Here is a 15106-nt window from a genome sequence, read left to right on the forward strand (position 1 = left end):
ATTTTAATTCTCTAATAAAATGTAATATTTCCATGCACAATGCTTTAAAATGTTCTTATTTTAGAACGCTATATGTTTGACGGAACCTTCTCATTGTACATTAATCTTATCAGTAAGAGGATTATTTATACACGTCAATTATGATACACAATGTTTTAAAATGTTCCTATTAGACCGTTCCTGGCTGGACTATAGCCAACGAACATAGCTGATAAAGAATTACCTTGTGTTTGTGTTTGATTATTTAATTTTTGCTTATCACTCACCAATCTTTGATACAGGAATACAGTTTTTTATTTTATATATAATAAAATAATAATCTAATTTTTAAATTTCCATTGGATGGTAAAATTGAGGTGTAGTTATTTTTTTATATATAATAAAATAGTAATCTATTTTTTAAATTTCCATTGGATGGTAAAATTGAAGTGTTATTTTTCCAATGGCATTTGTTTTTGCTTAATAACCTTATGTTATTACTATTCCATGTATTTTAAGGTTTTTTCTCTCGGATATACAATCGAACTTGTAAACATTTTTTGGTTAAGAACCTTATGGTAAGGTAAGTTTCCAATTTATTACTATTCAACTTATTTTAAGGTTATTTATTTGGGATATATACAATGGGATACTTAAAATTTTAAAGGTAACCATAATATAATTTTTTATTAAGAACTTTATGTTATCGGTTTATTAGGCTCAGCAAGGCAGGGATTATAGTAATTGGAATGGTCAATATTTATATTAGTTTGAGACTAAAGTTTTTAGGCTCGCTACATATTGTTTACAATGAAATTTTTTTCGGCATTTTATTTGGCCTCTTCCCAAGGTAGAGTAGCTAGAACCATATATTATATTCTTTTATTTCCTTCATGTTTTCATTTTTTCCGTCAACATTTAGAATTGATGAACTAATGTTAACAAGACATTAAATATGACATGCAAAGGTAAGAGGCTAAGAGGCAAAGTAACCAAAGTGGAATTTATATTTAGATAACTTCAAATTAAACTTAAACTCAACCTCATGCATGGTTTACACATGGCTCACATGGTTTACACATGGCTCACATGGCCAATGCCCAGTGCACTGTCATTGTTGTACTCACACAGAGTTGCTATCGAGTTGGTTCTGGCAGAGGAGAGATATTAAACAACATAGTAAACTAGGCCGAGGAGAGATCTTAACCAACAAACCACGTTCAGGTCAAGGAAAGCTCTTAACCAACACAATAAACTATGATAAACTAATTGCTCTTAACCAGCAAACCAGGTTCAGGCCGAGGAGAGCTCTTAATAGCTGCATACATAGCTGCGATACCAGTAATATGGCAGCATCAGTCTAACCTGAATAAGGAAATCATGAACTAAGTTGCCGAATTAAACTAAGATGTTGAATTTAACATTGATAGACAATACACTGATATGCAATCTATGTTTTTGGAAGCTTACCATAGTTGTTCGAATTTTACCAGAGTCTGCAAAATGAGCACATCTAGTATTTGTAGAGTAGCAATTCATAAATTCCTCCAATTCCTTTTTGATATTTTCCTTGGAGCAACTTGAAGTATCATCACCTTGAAGCCTTTTCTTGGCCTGTTCCATACATGGGTAGAGTAGCAACTATATAACTTCTTTCTGTTTGATTTTCTTGATAAGTTCCTTCTCAGATGCACCATCACCAGAAAATGATTGTTTCAGGTTTTCACCTTCATCACCATCAGTTGCTTAGATTCTCCTAGGGCGTTTGCTTCTATCTTTCACTTTGTTGTTGACACTAGTTTAACCCTAGACACCACAAAATTTAAAATGAGATTTTATGACAAAAGTTGTTGCAGTGGCCTTTTTAGTCCTCTATTTTCGCGCCGTAGCTTCTGACTATCGTTGAAATGTATCAGTGATACTAGCTTGGATCTTCGTCATCGCGTCGTATCTTCTGACTATTGCTAAAATGTATCAGCAATACTAGCTTGGATATGTCAAAACAATTTATAAATGAGGTAGGCATACTTTTTTTTATGGGAACGTTGGAAAGATGGATGCTGAATTGATCAGTTCCATGTTGTTTGATGGAGTTGGGTTCGAGGATTTCCCCTGAGCAACATTGGCAAACAAATTTAAGGGGTTGTTGATGTCTATATTATGATGGAAAAATTGGAAGGGAAGAAACGTAGTACTATAATATTGTTGAGGACCATAATTCTCAGGGACATAATTAAGGTGGGAAACATAGTTCATATGAGGGTCAAGTACTCCTTTATAATTCAAGGGTTTGTGAAGCAGCTACAACTCCTGCTAGCCTACATGTACAAAGAAGGTAGGGTTCATACATGAACATCGAAAGGGGGTTTCAGGAATACCCGTGAAGCCCTGCACCATGGCTCTAAAATTTGCAGTGTTGGTGTTAAACAAGGCCTGTGTGCTCACCACCAAGGTGTTACAAAGGACTAGATGGTAGTGTGACTAAGACAAATGGTAGTTTGTCATAGAAAATGGCAGCTCGTAAGGCAAGAGCCTTGGGGTGCTTGATGGAATCCTTTATAAAATCTAAAGGAATGGTTTGGACGTGGGGCAATGTGGATTGTATCCAAGACCACATACCCACTCAAATGTCCAGCTATTTATTTTTTGTTTCAAATATTTTTTATTTTCTTGATTTGACTATAACTTTAAATGGGTTTGCATGCATGGAAGCTGTCTACATGAGAATATTCCAAAGTTGAACAAAATTTAATCCATGGTAATGTAGGAGCTTTGCAGTATGTAATGGTGCAGCTGAAAGGGTTGGTAGTAATTTCAATTTCATTTGGAGGTACTATGGATCTAGTCACGTATTTTTAATTAATGTTTATTGCAGGTTTGGGGTCTGATACCAATGAGAAGCTGAGCACAACCATTACCAACATAAACATACTGGATACCAACACGACAAATTCTTATCCACTGGCGACATTAATAGACACTGGATTTACCCCTTTATGTTATCTGTCTGTAAAGAATGGGAAGGCTGGTAGTCCACCGATTGATCCATCCTTTCCATGGTGAGCTAAATTTGAAGACATAAATATCATAATTAATACATGGATCTAATCAATAAAGAAATTTTTTGTCAATATTAATACATGGAGCATGATGGTGAGGAAAATACTTAGCTATGTCATCTCGCTTGACTTTCGTTCTTGAAGACCAACAGAAGTCATCCTTCACAATTTTATTAGAAATTTTTTCCATCAGGAATGCCATTGGATATCATGCCAGATATACGAATGGTAGCCGATTTTTTTTTAACTCAACTTAGTACTTATCTTTCCATTATTATGTAAGAGATCAAGTTTTTTATTATTAATTCTCTATTTCTTTATGTCAATGTGAAAAAGGTTTCATCCCATTCATGTACTCTGGAAATTTCAAATAATTAATAATCTTATTATGTACACTAAAATTTTGTTGTAATTAAGGATATTATCATTGCATCCAAGTGTAATATACTATGTAATTTCCATATAATTGGCGAGAATTGGAAACTTAGCTGGTGCCCTATTATTAGGGAACAATGACTTTTGTGATAGGTGTATTTTAATCAATGCCTTAGTAATCTTTGGTTTTTCCTTCCTGTTACGTTATGCAAGCATTGCAAGACACATTATTGTTATGTTAGTAATATTGTATCAATAATTCTTGAGTTGGAAATCGACATCCTCTTTAATTAAACTTTTGTATTCTGATCTGAAATCATGTTATGTAAGTCATAATATTCATTCTAATGCTCTTAGTATGATAATGGCATAAAACTGTGTTTAAAATTATATGTAATATAGTTTCTATAATTTTTTATAATAACGATTACTACCTTAGTTATTAATATTAACTATTGAAATTAAGGATTATTATAATAATTTAGATTATTCAAAAATCTACAATTAATGTTATTAAAACAAGCTGACATTAATCTCTTCCTTAAAATCTTATCTCATAACTATTTAAACACCTAATCAAGCTCTTCTACTATCAACATTCAAGAAGTCCTGATGATGGATCCTGGTTGGGATTTGAAACGTTGACAGAAAATGGTTTTTACTGTGGATTCTCCGGTAACTAAGCAAAAAGATATAAACCACAAATGTCTAAAATCCAGATTTTTTTATAAATTGTTTACATATTATTTTACATTTTTATGGGCTTTATTCTCCCACCAAAGATCATTTGAGTTCGAGTTCATGGTAGTGATAAGCTGATTTGAGTTTGAGTTCATGGAAGTCATGTGTTTTGTTTTCTGATTGTTTAAGTATTGCTCATGATCTATAGCAAGGACCAGGGACAAAGGTATGGAGTACCATTGAGAATGCAATGATAAAATCCTATTACATCCCTATTACATCAGTTGGTGCTAGTTCCCATATTCATTTGCACATAAACATGAATAACACTAAGTGTTGATGGATGTCCCCACTCCTACACAACACTAAAGAAGTTTGTTTCTATTAGTGCAATTAGTGGATATATGATTTAATTTTTGTTTCTATGTGCAGGAGGATTTTTTTTAAGGGATAAGAGTTCTAGATTTTGATTTTGTAGAAAGTGGTGATTTCATTAAGTTTTCTATCCATGGAAAAGCTCCAGTTGAGGATAGATTTCTATGGAATAGAGATGCCCAGAAACAAGAAATCGTCCTACCAGTTCAGTTTGATGAAAACATGGAGACCGCACAAAAAGTTTGTCCCTTGATTCTATGGATAAAGATATTACCTTTTTGTAGTTTTCTAAGGTGAAAACAAAGCCAATTTCTTTGATTCTTATAGGTTATCCTTCCTCAAAAGGTATGTCTTTTTCCCACCCATATGTGACTTACAGTGCTCCTACTATAGTTTCCCCAGCAACCCAGCTGGTTGTAGCATTTAACTAGGATTCCATACTTTCACCCCAAATTATCTTGTCTAATGGCTCTACAGAGGTATTGGAAAGAAGTACCACAAAGGAGCTACTCTTGGAGAAAAAAAAAGGATCTTGTCTCCAATGTTCAGTTTTCTATGGTACCGTGGACTGGTAGCTCTATTGACCTTGGCAGTCTTGTTTCAAAGGAAAATACCATTGAAGATTCATTGTCTCCCCTTCCTACATATGCACACAGGCCTAGAATGATGCAAAGAAGTTTCAAAATTCATTTATTGGATCAATTAAAAATTAATCCTAGAACCAATGAGGCTTCCTTTCGACCCTAATTTCCTCCTATATATACTTCTGTTACAGAATTTCCAAGCACGACCCATAGATTGTAGCCCCAATTGTCTAATTAATAAGGGATGACGATCAGGCCTGCCTCGAGGTCACTGCATTGAGTTTTCAGCACATGAGATATACAAGTTTGAAACTTATTGTTCTATTTTCTTCTTTCTTTTGGGTTTGAGATGGAAAATCTGAGGGCCTAAACATAATTCTAAGATTTCTAGGCACCCATGTCCTCACTGTATCATGGCTGCTATACACTGGTCACTTGGAAAACAAGCTAACATTATGTTGTTGGGAAATTTTACGAAATTTTCTTTGGTTCTATTGTATGTGCTTGTAATGTTGAATTTGGAACTTGGTGTGCTAGTTTCTTGTTTCATCTAGGAATATTATGCTTGTTTTCATATTTCATGTATTGGCTTCTTGTTTTATTTTGGTAGGTTAGGTTTTGTTTACATGCTTGGTGAACTAGCTCATTGTTTCATTTGGGTAGGTGAGGTTTGTTTTTGTACTTTTGTTAATGTTGCTTGTCCGTGTTGTGTGTTTTCAGTTTTAGGATTTTCTCCACTTCGAAATCTACGTAGGAGGCTTGATACCTTCAATTGTTTTTTCATTGTGGTGAATTGGTTTGTGTTTGGAGGCCAATTTAGTCTACTATTGTAACTAGATTGTTTTGTTTCTTTTTTTATTTTTTCTTCTTCACTCCATTTTAGTGCCAAGACTATTGGATTTTCTTGGATTTACCTTTTAGCCTTTTTTTGGGTTCCATTATGTGGAAAATATTTATTAAAATCTACAAATGAAAATTTAAAACCGCTTCATTCGAGAGCAAGTAGATATAGTATTCTTGTTTTTTTAATTTTGAGTGGGCTTTGTCTATTTTGGCATTTGGTTATTTGTATTTTTGGCTTCTCTTGAGAATATATATCTACAAGAAGAAAAAAAGGGACTCTTTTATTCCATTGCAGCATCAGGGCTGTTGATTTTCACTCTTAGTTGTGTTCAATCTTGGAATCTTCATTTGTGCTCACTTCAAGAGCACAATAAAATCTTGCACAACTTAGAGAATCCATCTTTAAGATTTTAGTGAAGGGCCTAGAAACATGTTTGGGTTCAACAACACCCAGTCAAGCATTAAGCTTCCAACAATGCTAAATTTCAAGTGCAACATTGATCACTATTGAGGTTGGGCCCAAGCCTCATCGTTGTTTTTATTTCAGCAATCTATCGACAAAATAATAGTTTTTGCAATGCTATTAATAGAATAACCATCTCACACTTCAATTCTACCATATAAGAGCCTTTCCAATAGGCCTTGTACCATTTTTCTGCAATGATATTGGCATAATAACAGAATAACCATCTCACAGTTCAATTCTACCATATAAGAGCTTTTCCAATAAGCCTTGGATAGGTTTTCTAAATAAATTTACAGGCTCATCATTATCTGCAAATGTATCATTCTAGTCAACTCATTTCTACAATGCTACTCACACAATAATCATCTCATTGCTCGGCTCACCCACTCAACCACCCTAGTTCCTTGCCCACTCAACCACCCTGACAAAATACTCATCTCATTGCTCAGCTCACCCACTCAACCACCCTAGTTCCTTGCCCAATCAACCACCCTAGCTCCTTGCCTCGCTCCCCACTTAACGTAGGGACTAGCTACCATGCATCCCATATTGTTTTAAGTTTGTCTTCCTCTTGGATATGAAAAGGGATATGCAGAGTTTTAAAGGTAATTATAATTTAGGGATTTGCAATGTTTTAAAGGTAACCATAATTTTTTATGGGAAATGTTTCTAACAATGTGTCTACATGGTATCCATGCACTTCAGATCTACTATCATTTTCACAAGTAATTATTTCCCCACCATCACACCCCCATTCACTTCACTACGTTTCCTCATCCATTTTCTAACAGTTACCACCGCCTGCGATCACACCACCTCAACATTTCATAATTGAAAGGGCAACCCCGCCTTGCAAAATCAATATTCTAATTGATGTAACCGACTCTAATTTTTCTATAAGTAGAGATACTTAGCCGGAGGAAGAGATCCAAATCTTTACTTTCTTATTTGTTTATGTAATCTTGCAGTTGTTGCTATGTTTTGTAGTTGTTTTCGTGCTATGTTTTTATCAATTGGTATCAGAGCTAGTTTGTAGATTGTTTGAATATGTAAGTGAGGCTAAGAGAATTTGTGAAGTCATTGTTGTTTGAGCAAGAAAACAGTTTTCGTGAAGAGTGCATCTAACCAAATTGCAATTGGTTTTATTGAGTAGTCGTGGTTGAGTGGCATAGAATTTTGAGGAGTCATTGTTCAGTTGTGTAGTTGTTGAGCTACAGTGGGGACAAATATTTTTGATGAAATTTAGTCTTGATGTGTGGTGTGATTATTGCATTAATCCTAGTAGAAGGGAAAATTGGATGTGTGAAATTTGTAAGTTGAACCTAAGATTGTCGTGAGTTATTATTGTTGGAGGAATATTAAAATAATTTTTTTTATACCAATGCAGAACCACCTTTTTTAGGATTATTTTTTGCTGCCATATTGTCTTTAAAACTTTCCATGTATTTCCTTGAGAACATCAAAACAATACGCTAATATATTTCCCTACCACATTTCTTGTTATGAAACCATTTTCTTGCCATATATGCCAGTAAATCTCCTCCACCGCGTCAAATTGAATCTTTACTTTATTAAAACAATTATCTTCACTTACTATCCATTAGTAGCTTGGTTTTGTTTTTCTTAGAGTGGATTTTGTTGTCTATATTATTTATCTATATGGTAGAGAAGACTTTACATGTATTTTCCAATACTCGCACTCAATTCATTTTCTTTTAACTTGTCCATTTTCATAAGAAACTCATCCATCTTTCCATAGTATTTCATATTCACTCATCATTGCTAGTGAATAAGCTTAAGTTTTCATCGTCTTTCTTTAATTGTGGTGAGGCTGAAGAGCTATACTCGTATTATTAAAGCACTCTTACATTCCATTTTAAGAATTCATCCTTCTATGAGAGATGGCAACAAATACCAATATTACTGAGTCATCACTTCCTATTATGAATGAGAAAAAGTATGATTCCTAGTCTATTTCAATGAGAACAATATTGCCTTATAATGATATTTGGGGATTCATTACTGATGGTTATCTAGAGCTTGCAGATTAGGCACCATAGATGGCTCTTACAAATGTTGAACGATAATTTTTTAGGGAGAACAAAAACAAACACAACAAATACCTTGGCCTTATTGAACAAGGCTTATATGACAAGATATTTTCAAATGTGTGAACTGCTGAGTTTTCAGAGAAGGCATGCGACACTCTCGAATCCTATTATGAGGGTGTGTCAAAATTGAATAATGTCAAGTTGCAAAATTTGAGAGAGATTTTGAGAATCTGAAAATGAAATACAGTGAAACCATGGATGGTTTTATGACTCAAGTCACGAGTATTGTTAATCAATTGAGACAGTATGGAGAAGAATTATCAAACAAGAGAGTGGTAGAGAAAGTCCTTCGAATTTTTCCAAAGAAATTTGAAGCTATTGTTGTATCCATGGAAGAGTTCAAAGACACAAGTCAAATGAAAATTAATGAGTTGACTAGTTCGTTGATTGCACATAAATCCATGATGTCAAGATACGATGATAGCACATTAGAGAATGCCTTCAAAACTTAGCTGAAATTTAATAGAGGAAGAGACAGAGGAAGGTTGAGTAATAGAGGAAGACATGTAAAAGTAACTGATCAATGATGTCCATGAGATATTTATGAGCATGAGGAGAAATTTCAATAACGTCCTTCTAATTTAAGGGGGAGTAACAATATAACCTGGAATCAAGGAAATCAAAGGTATGAGATTTCTAAAGTTCAATGATATTATTGCAAAAGATATGCCCATTTTCCTACCAAGTGCTTGAAGAGGTAGATAGATGCTGGTAAGCAATCTGCACACATCTCAGAATATTTTTAAGATAATCAAAGCCAGATTTTTTGACCTTTAAAGTGATTCAAGAATGTTCAAATGATATATGGTTTTTGAATAACAGTTGCAACAATCAGATGACTAGAAGGAAAGATTTGTTTTCCATTATAGACACCAGTATTCAGTCGGAAGTCAAGCTGGGTAATGATAATAAGTTATTCGTTGAAGGTAAAGGAGTGAATATTGTTTATACTGTAAATGGTGAGAGAAGAAAAATTGATGATGTGTATTATGTACCTAGTTCAAAATGCAATTGGTTGAGCATTAGACACTTGATAAATAAAAGGCACAAAGTCTTCTTTAAGAATAACGTGCGTACTATCATTGATAAATATCCAAGCAAGGAGCTAATAGAAAGAGTGGAAATGACAAAGAATAGGGTGTTTTCGCTTATAATGGGAAATGAATTGTCTCACTCCTTGAATGCTTATAAAGATAGGGATTTGGATGAATCATGGTTATGTCATTTAAGATACAGTCATTTATATTTTGGTGGTATAAATTTGTTGCAAAATAAATAGATGGTGAAACTAGTGTTCAACATCCAACAAGATCGTGTGAAAGTTGTATACTTGCAAAGCATCATAGAAAAAATATTATATCTAAAGTTTTTTATAGGGCGAAAGCTCCACTACAGATTGTTCAAACATATTTCTGTGGACTGATGAAAACATGTCCATTGGATGGTAATTTTTACTTTTTAACTTTTATTGATGACTACAGTTGAAAAGCATGGGTTTATCTTCTAAAACATAAACCTGAAGCATTTTCTGTATTTAAAATATTTAAATCTATGGATGAAAAGGAAAGTGGAAAGCATATTAAAATTTTGAGATCAGATAGAAGTGGTGAATATATGCTACCAGAAGTCATTAAGTTTTGTCAATCACATAGAATCAAGATGTAGTTTACTACATGTTATACTCCACAACAAAATGAAATAGATGAAAGGAAAAATCGAGCTATTATGAATATGGCTAGAAGTATGTTGGAGGAAAAGAATCTACGAAATCATTATCGGGGAGAAGTAATAAATTGTGTTGTTTATATTCTTAAAATAAGTCTGACTAAGAGTGTGAAGGATTGAGTTCCCAAAGAAGCTTGGAGTGGTAAGAGTTGTAATATATCTCATTTAATATTTTTTTACATTTTGTTTCATATGAACATGTACCTAAAGAATTGAGAAAGAAGTTAGATGAAAAAAGTGAGAAATGTATCTTTATTGGATAAACTGAGGAGTCTAAAGCATATAGACTCTATAATCCCATCACCAAGAAATATATTATCAATAGAGATGTTGAGTTCAAGGAAGAAGAAGCTTGGGATGAAAGCATAAATAAATCTATTGTAGAGGGAGTTGTATTATATCATGGAGATGATAATGAAGATGAGAAAGAACTACAAGGTGGATAGTTCATTCCATATACACCTATTACAAGGACTTCAACGGGCGAATCACCAAGAGTCAGTCCATTACAGTTTAGAACACCAAGAAATCAAGAAAATGGTGAACCATCAGGTTATTGTGGTCAACAAAAGGTAGGATCAGAGGTGAGTAATGAATCTAATCCTAAGATATCTATATTAAAGACTATAATTAAATGTTAGAAGAATAGACTTTTACAGGAACTGTATGAGAAGAATGATGAAATAGATCAATTTTCAAATTTTACATTACTTGCATATGATCCAGTAAATTTTGATGAAGCTCTAAAAGAAAAAGTTTGGATTAAAGCCATGCATAAATAAATTGATGTTGTAGAAAGAAATAATATTTTGTAGCTTGTAAATTTTCCTGAAGGTAAAAATACTATAAGTGTTAAATGAATTTACAAAACTAAAGTGAATGTTGAAGATGAATTTGAAAAGCATAAAGCAAGACATGTAGCTTAGAGGTTCAATCAATAACATGGTATTTATTGTAATGAAACTATTACATTTGTAGAGAGGATTAACATAGTAAGAATGGTATTAGCTATTTATACTCAAAATAAATGGAAAATATATCAGATGGATGTTAAATCTACATTTTTAAATGGTTTTTTGGAAGAATAGGTTTATATGAAATGTCACATACCCACTTGGAACAACACTACCAACTCCTTACTTTTCTCCACCAGATCTTATAGAGTTTTAGGTTCCATTCATAAAGTTATTTACTACATTAAAGATATTCCCTTCAACATTCCCTATGCATACATTACAACTCAGTAGAAAGAATCAATCATGGCCATGCAAAATGATAATATTATGTAATCATATTTTATTCCTTGGATGACTCAAAAAAATAATTAATGGAAACATTGTCATAAATATATTGTAGCTATATTTTTCATATATCATGATCTTATTCCTACTGTCATAGTTGAAAGTATTACTCACAGATATCTTATGCAATACGAATCATAGTGAATAATGTATGTCATAGCTAGAACAAGCCTTAGTGGATGAAATTCATGGTGCATAACACGTAGCATGGATAACCTCAACGACTGGCTGTATAATGAAAACACTTAAAAACATAATTATCCATCATGCATAGTTGTCTCAAGCATAATTATTCAATCATCCTCCTACACAAAGATCACTCATGCAACTATACACATATGCTGAGAGAATTCAACAATATAAAAGGTAAGGATAAACATACAATACATCCCATTCAATGGATTCATATAAGAGAAATTGAAAGAATGTCAATTGGAAAATTGAGCACCGTCACCCAACTGAGAACTAATTTTTTCCAGTTCACCCCTGAACCGAGATTTCTTGCCATGGATCAACTTCCTCATGTTGATATCTTCAATGGATATTTAACACCCTCTTTCATGATATGGTTTCCATTAGCAACGTCCCACTCTTATGGATCTTCCTTATCCATTTGCCTAGGATTTTCCCAGAAAAGCTCGTATTTCTATACCACGAGGCTTTTCCTTATAAAATCTTACCTTTCTCTCTTGTAGGGATTTTATGTTTTTCTTCACTTAGCATGTTTCTCTAGCTAACTAGATTAATGGATATTTATCTCCAATCCATTAAGCTTATGTAGAGTTGGATCTATAAGTCTTATCATGAAAGAATTATCCCTTCCCATTCACCAACGGGATTTGGCCAGAATCTCATCTCTTGTTGTCTCATATTTCCAAGTGATTAAATTATTTTATTTTAATAATTAAGTATTTACTTTCATTGTTACACATGAGACCTTGATTTTCTTACCTTAGGTCAATAGAGTGTTACATACAATGGAGGGGTGTTACGTACTCCCCCCCTTAAATTTACACCGTCCTCAGTGTATTATTGCATCATAAAATTGATTTCCTCGTTCGCAAGTAACTTTTTTGTGAATTTACAAGCTCCCATGGCCTTACTATCTGAATCAGATATTCCGATATATATCAGTTACAAAGGAGTTCTACCAGCAAATCTGGTTCCATTACTACCTGTAACATTTGTTTTAATCAATTTTGTGAGAGATCATAGATGCAAAACTCAACTTTACTTACCACATTTAATATCATAACTTGATATAAAATCCTATTATTTGAGTAACTACGGGTTATGTTTCCTGCCATGAAACAAATGAATGTTCTTTCAATCCATTCTTACAATGCCTTTGTGTATATGTCATATATCATCATGCACTACATGCATCCATACTAGTGCCATATGTACCGCTTCTACACATTACCACATGTGCAACTTGTACACAATACCAATGTTCATAGCATCACCTGCACGACATATACCTCATCCACATTTTTTAACCATGTTAATATTATGCCAAAATTCCTTCAATTATTCATATTACCTTTAGACAAGTCTGATAAAACCATACTCAGTTTGTCGACTGGAGAACAAGGAATTTCATGGACATCTTCAATTTCTACAACGAGAGCATAAGTAAATAATTATTATGTCAAAGTATTCAAGTGTTTTTATTTAGCTAATGATTTTCATGTATCTTGTGGTTGCAGGATAATTTCAACAAAATAGTACCATAGAGGTAATCATGCATACTACAACTTTATCATACCAATAACTTTGAGTTTTGGGATTTAATCTGTCACTAGATAAGGTTTTAGTAACAATGGAATATGACCTTCACTTAATCATAAAGAAGACTATTGACTATGATAGTTAGTCTAGTATGGACTTCAATGTTATATTTGAAGTCTAATAAAAATCTTAACTTGTCCTTAGCCAAGAACATAATTGTTTGGTACTGAAAAGTACTCCACACATAAACTAGTTATGTCATATGATTCTTGTTTTCTCTTTTTAACCCTACTTCCAGCACCTTGTTGGCCATGAATAATTTATTGTATGTCCAAAACCAATCTAAAGAACCAGTATGCAAATACATACATCTCCCATACCCGTGTTATAAATGAAAGTTACAATATTCTCAATTTTTTCACAGCTATTAATTTTTTTAGGCACTACGTGTACCAGGGTGTGAAACTAGGTCATTAGTATGTTGATACCCCACTTTAACACTAGATCCTGAACTGGTAGAATATAGTCCATAAATTTTTCATGCAATTTTTATGTTTCCATATTCAAAACCAGACAATCCTATCAACGAAATCTGACAGGTATACTTCTCAAGTATTGCTTGATAAGAATTAGTGGTACAAAATACACCTTACATCAAGTATTGAGCCTTACAAGCTGCTTTTACTCTTCCATTATGTATTTGTACTTTTGGGTGACAGTCCCATTGACCTACTTATGAAGGTCATACAATTATTCATGTATGATGTCTTCATGCATACAATAATTTGTATTGCATGTTTGCACATTCTTCACAACTCTGACCCTAGTTCAGTCTAGATTTGAACATATAATTTGTGCTTCTTATTTATATTAGTTACAATTATTTAGATATTGTTTTACTCAAAGACAACTATAGGTCCAAACTATGCATGTCCAATGAAATATGGATATGTTACTGAATATAATAGCCTGTTACTGTTAAGTTACCTTCAACAGTGTAATTTGAAGCATTTTCCCCATAAGGTGAATTAACGCCTCAACTAGCGGCAAAGCTAGATTCCAAAATGGATTACATCATTACATGTAGATTCACCAATCAAAATATTAATCTGAAAGACAATTTTTACAAATACATAGTCTCATACAACGATGTGTCCTTCACGAGCTTAACGGTATTTCATGGGAACCTTTGTGAGTAGATATCCTTATATAAAACCTTTAGAAGTTATTTTAGAATGGATCCCACTTAATTAACCATCAACTTTTGTTAATGTTGATAGTAATCCATGGACTTCTTACTTGATGATTTATATAGTTTCCATTTATATACTTTTATTTTTTATTTTTCCTCATGTTGTCCATGATCTATTGAAAGAAAACACTTGACATTTTATCTATTTTTTTGTTTGTGAGTTACCTTATAAGAGTTCAACGTTTCCTCTTCATATTCATCCTTTCTTAGGATCACTGTAAGTATAGACTTTATTTCATTAAGTTATGTCCTTGATTGGACTGACATTAGTTTTGTTTTATTCCTCACATTCATACAACTCATAATTTACTTTTAACATAAGAAAAGTAATTTGAGGACAATATGGAAGGAGAGATCTATTAACAATAGAATTCAAACTTTCCTTATCTACCATTACTCCTTCCAACACCACATACTTTACAATTGTTACAATTTTTTTCATTCTTTCCATTCTACTATGAACATTTAAAACTATGTAAGTATTAATTTTAAATCATGGTATAGAGTCTTTGTGCCCTCACAAGAGCACTAAAAAATAACTTAATTTTTTTTAAAACTTCCACATATAATAAGTAGAATTTTCATCTTCACGCCATTCAATAAGTAGGCATAATAAAAAGTAAC

The 15106-nt window shown here is 33.0% G+C and overlaps 1 pseudogene; it reads left to right on the top strand.

Moving 5' to 3' along the window:
- LOC149215231 (uncharacterized) overlaps positions 1-5363 on the top strand; it is a 32871-nt pseudogene extending 27508 nt beyond the window's left edge.
- The last annotated feature ends 9743 nt before the right edge of the window (positions 5364-15106 follow it).

The sequence above is a fragment of the Pinus tabuliformis genome, chromosome 1_1, assembly GCF_031772625.1.
Source record: "Pinus tabuliformis cultivar Carrire ecotype Pingquan chromosome 1_1, CPIR1, whole genome shotgun sequence".
NCBI lineage: Eukaryota > Viridiplantae > Streptophyta > Pinopsida > Pinales > Pinaceae > Pinus > Pinus tabuliformis.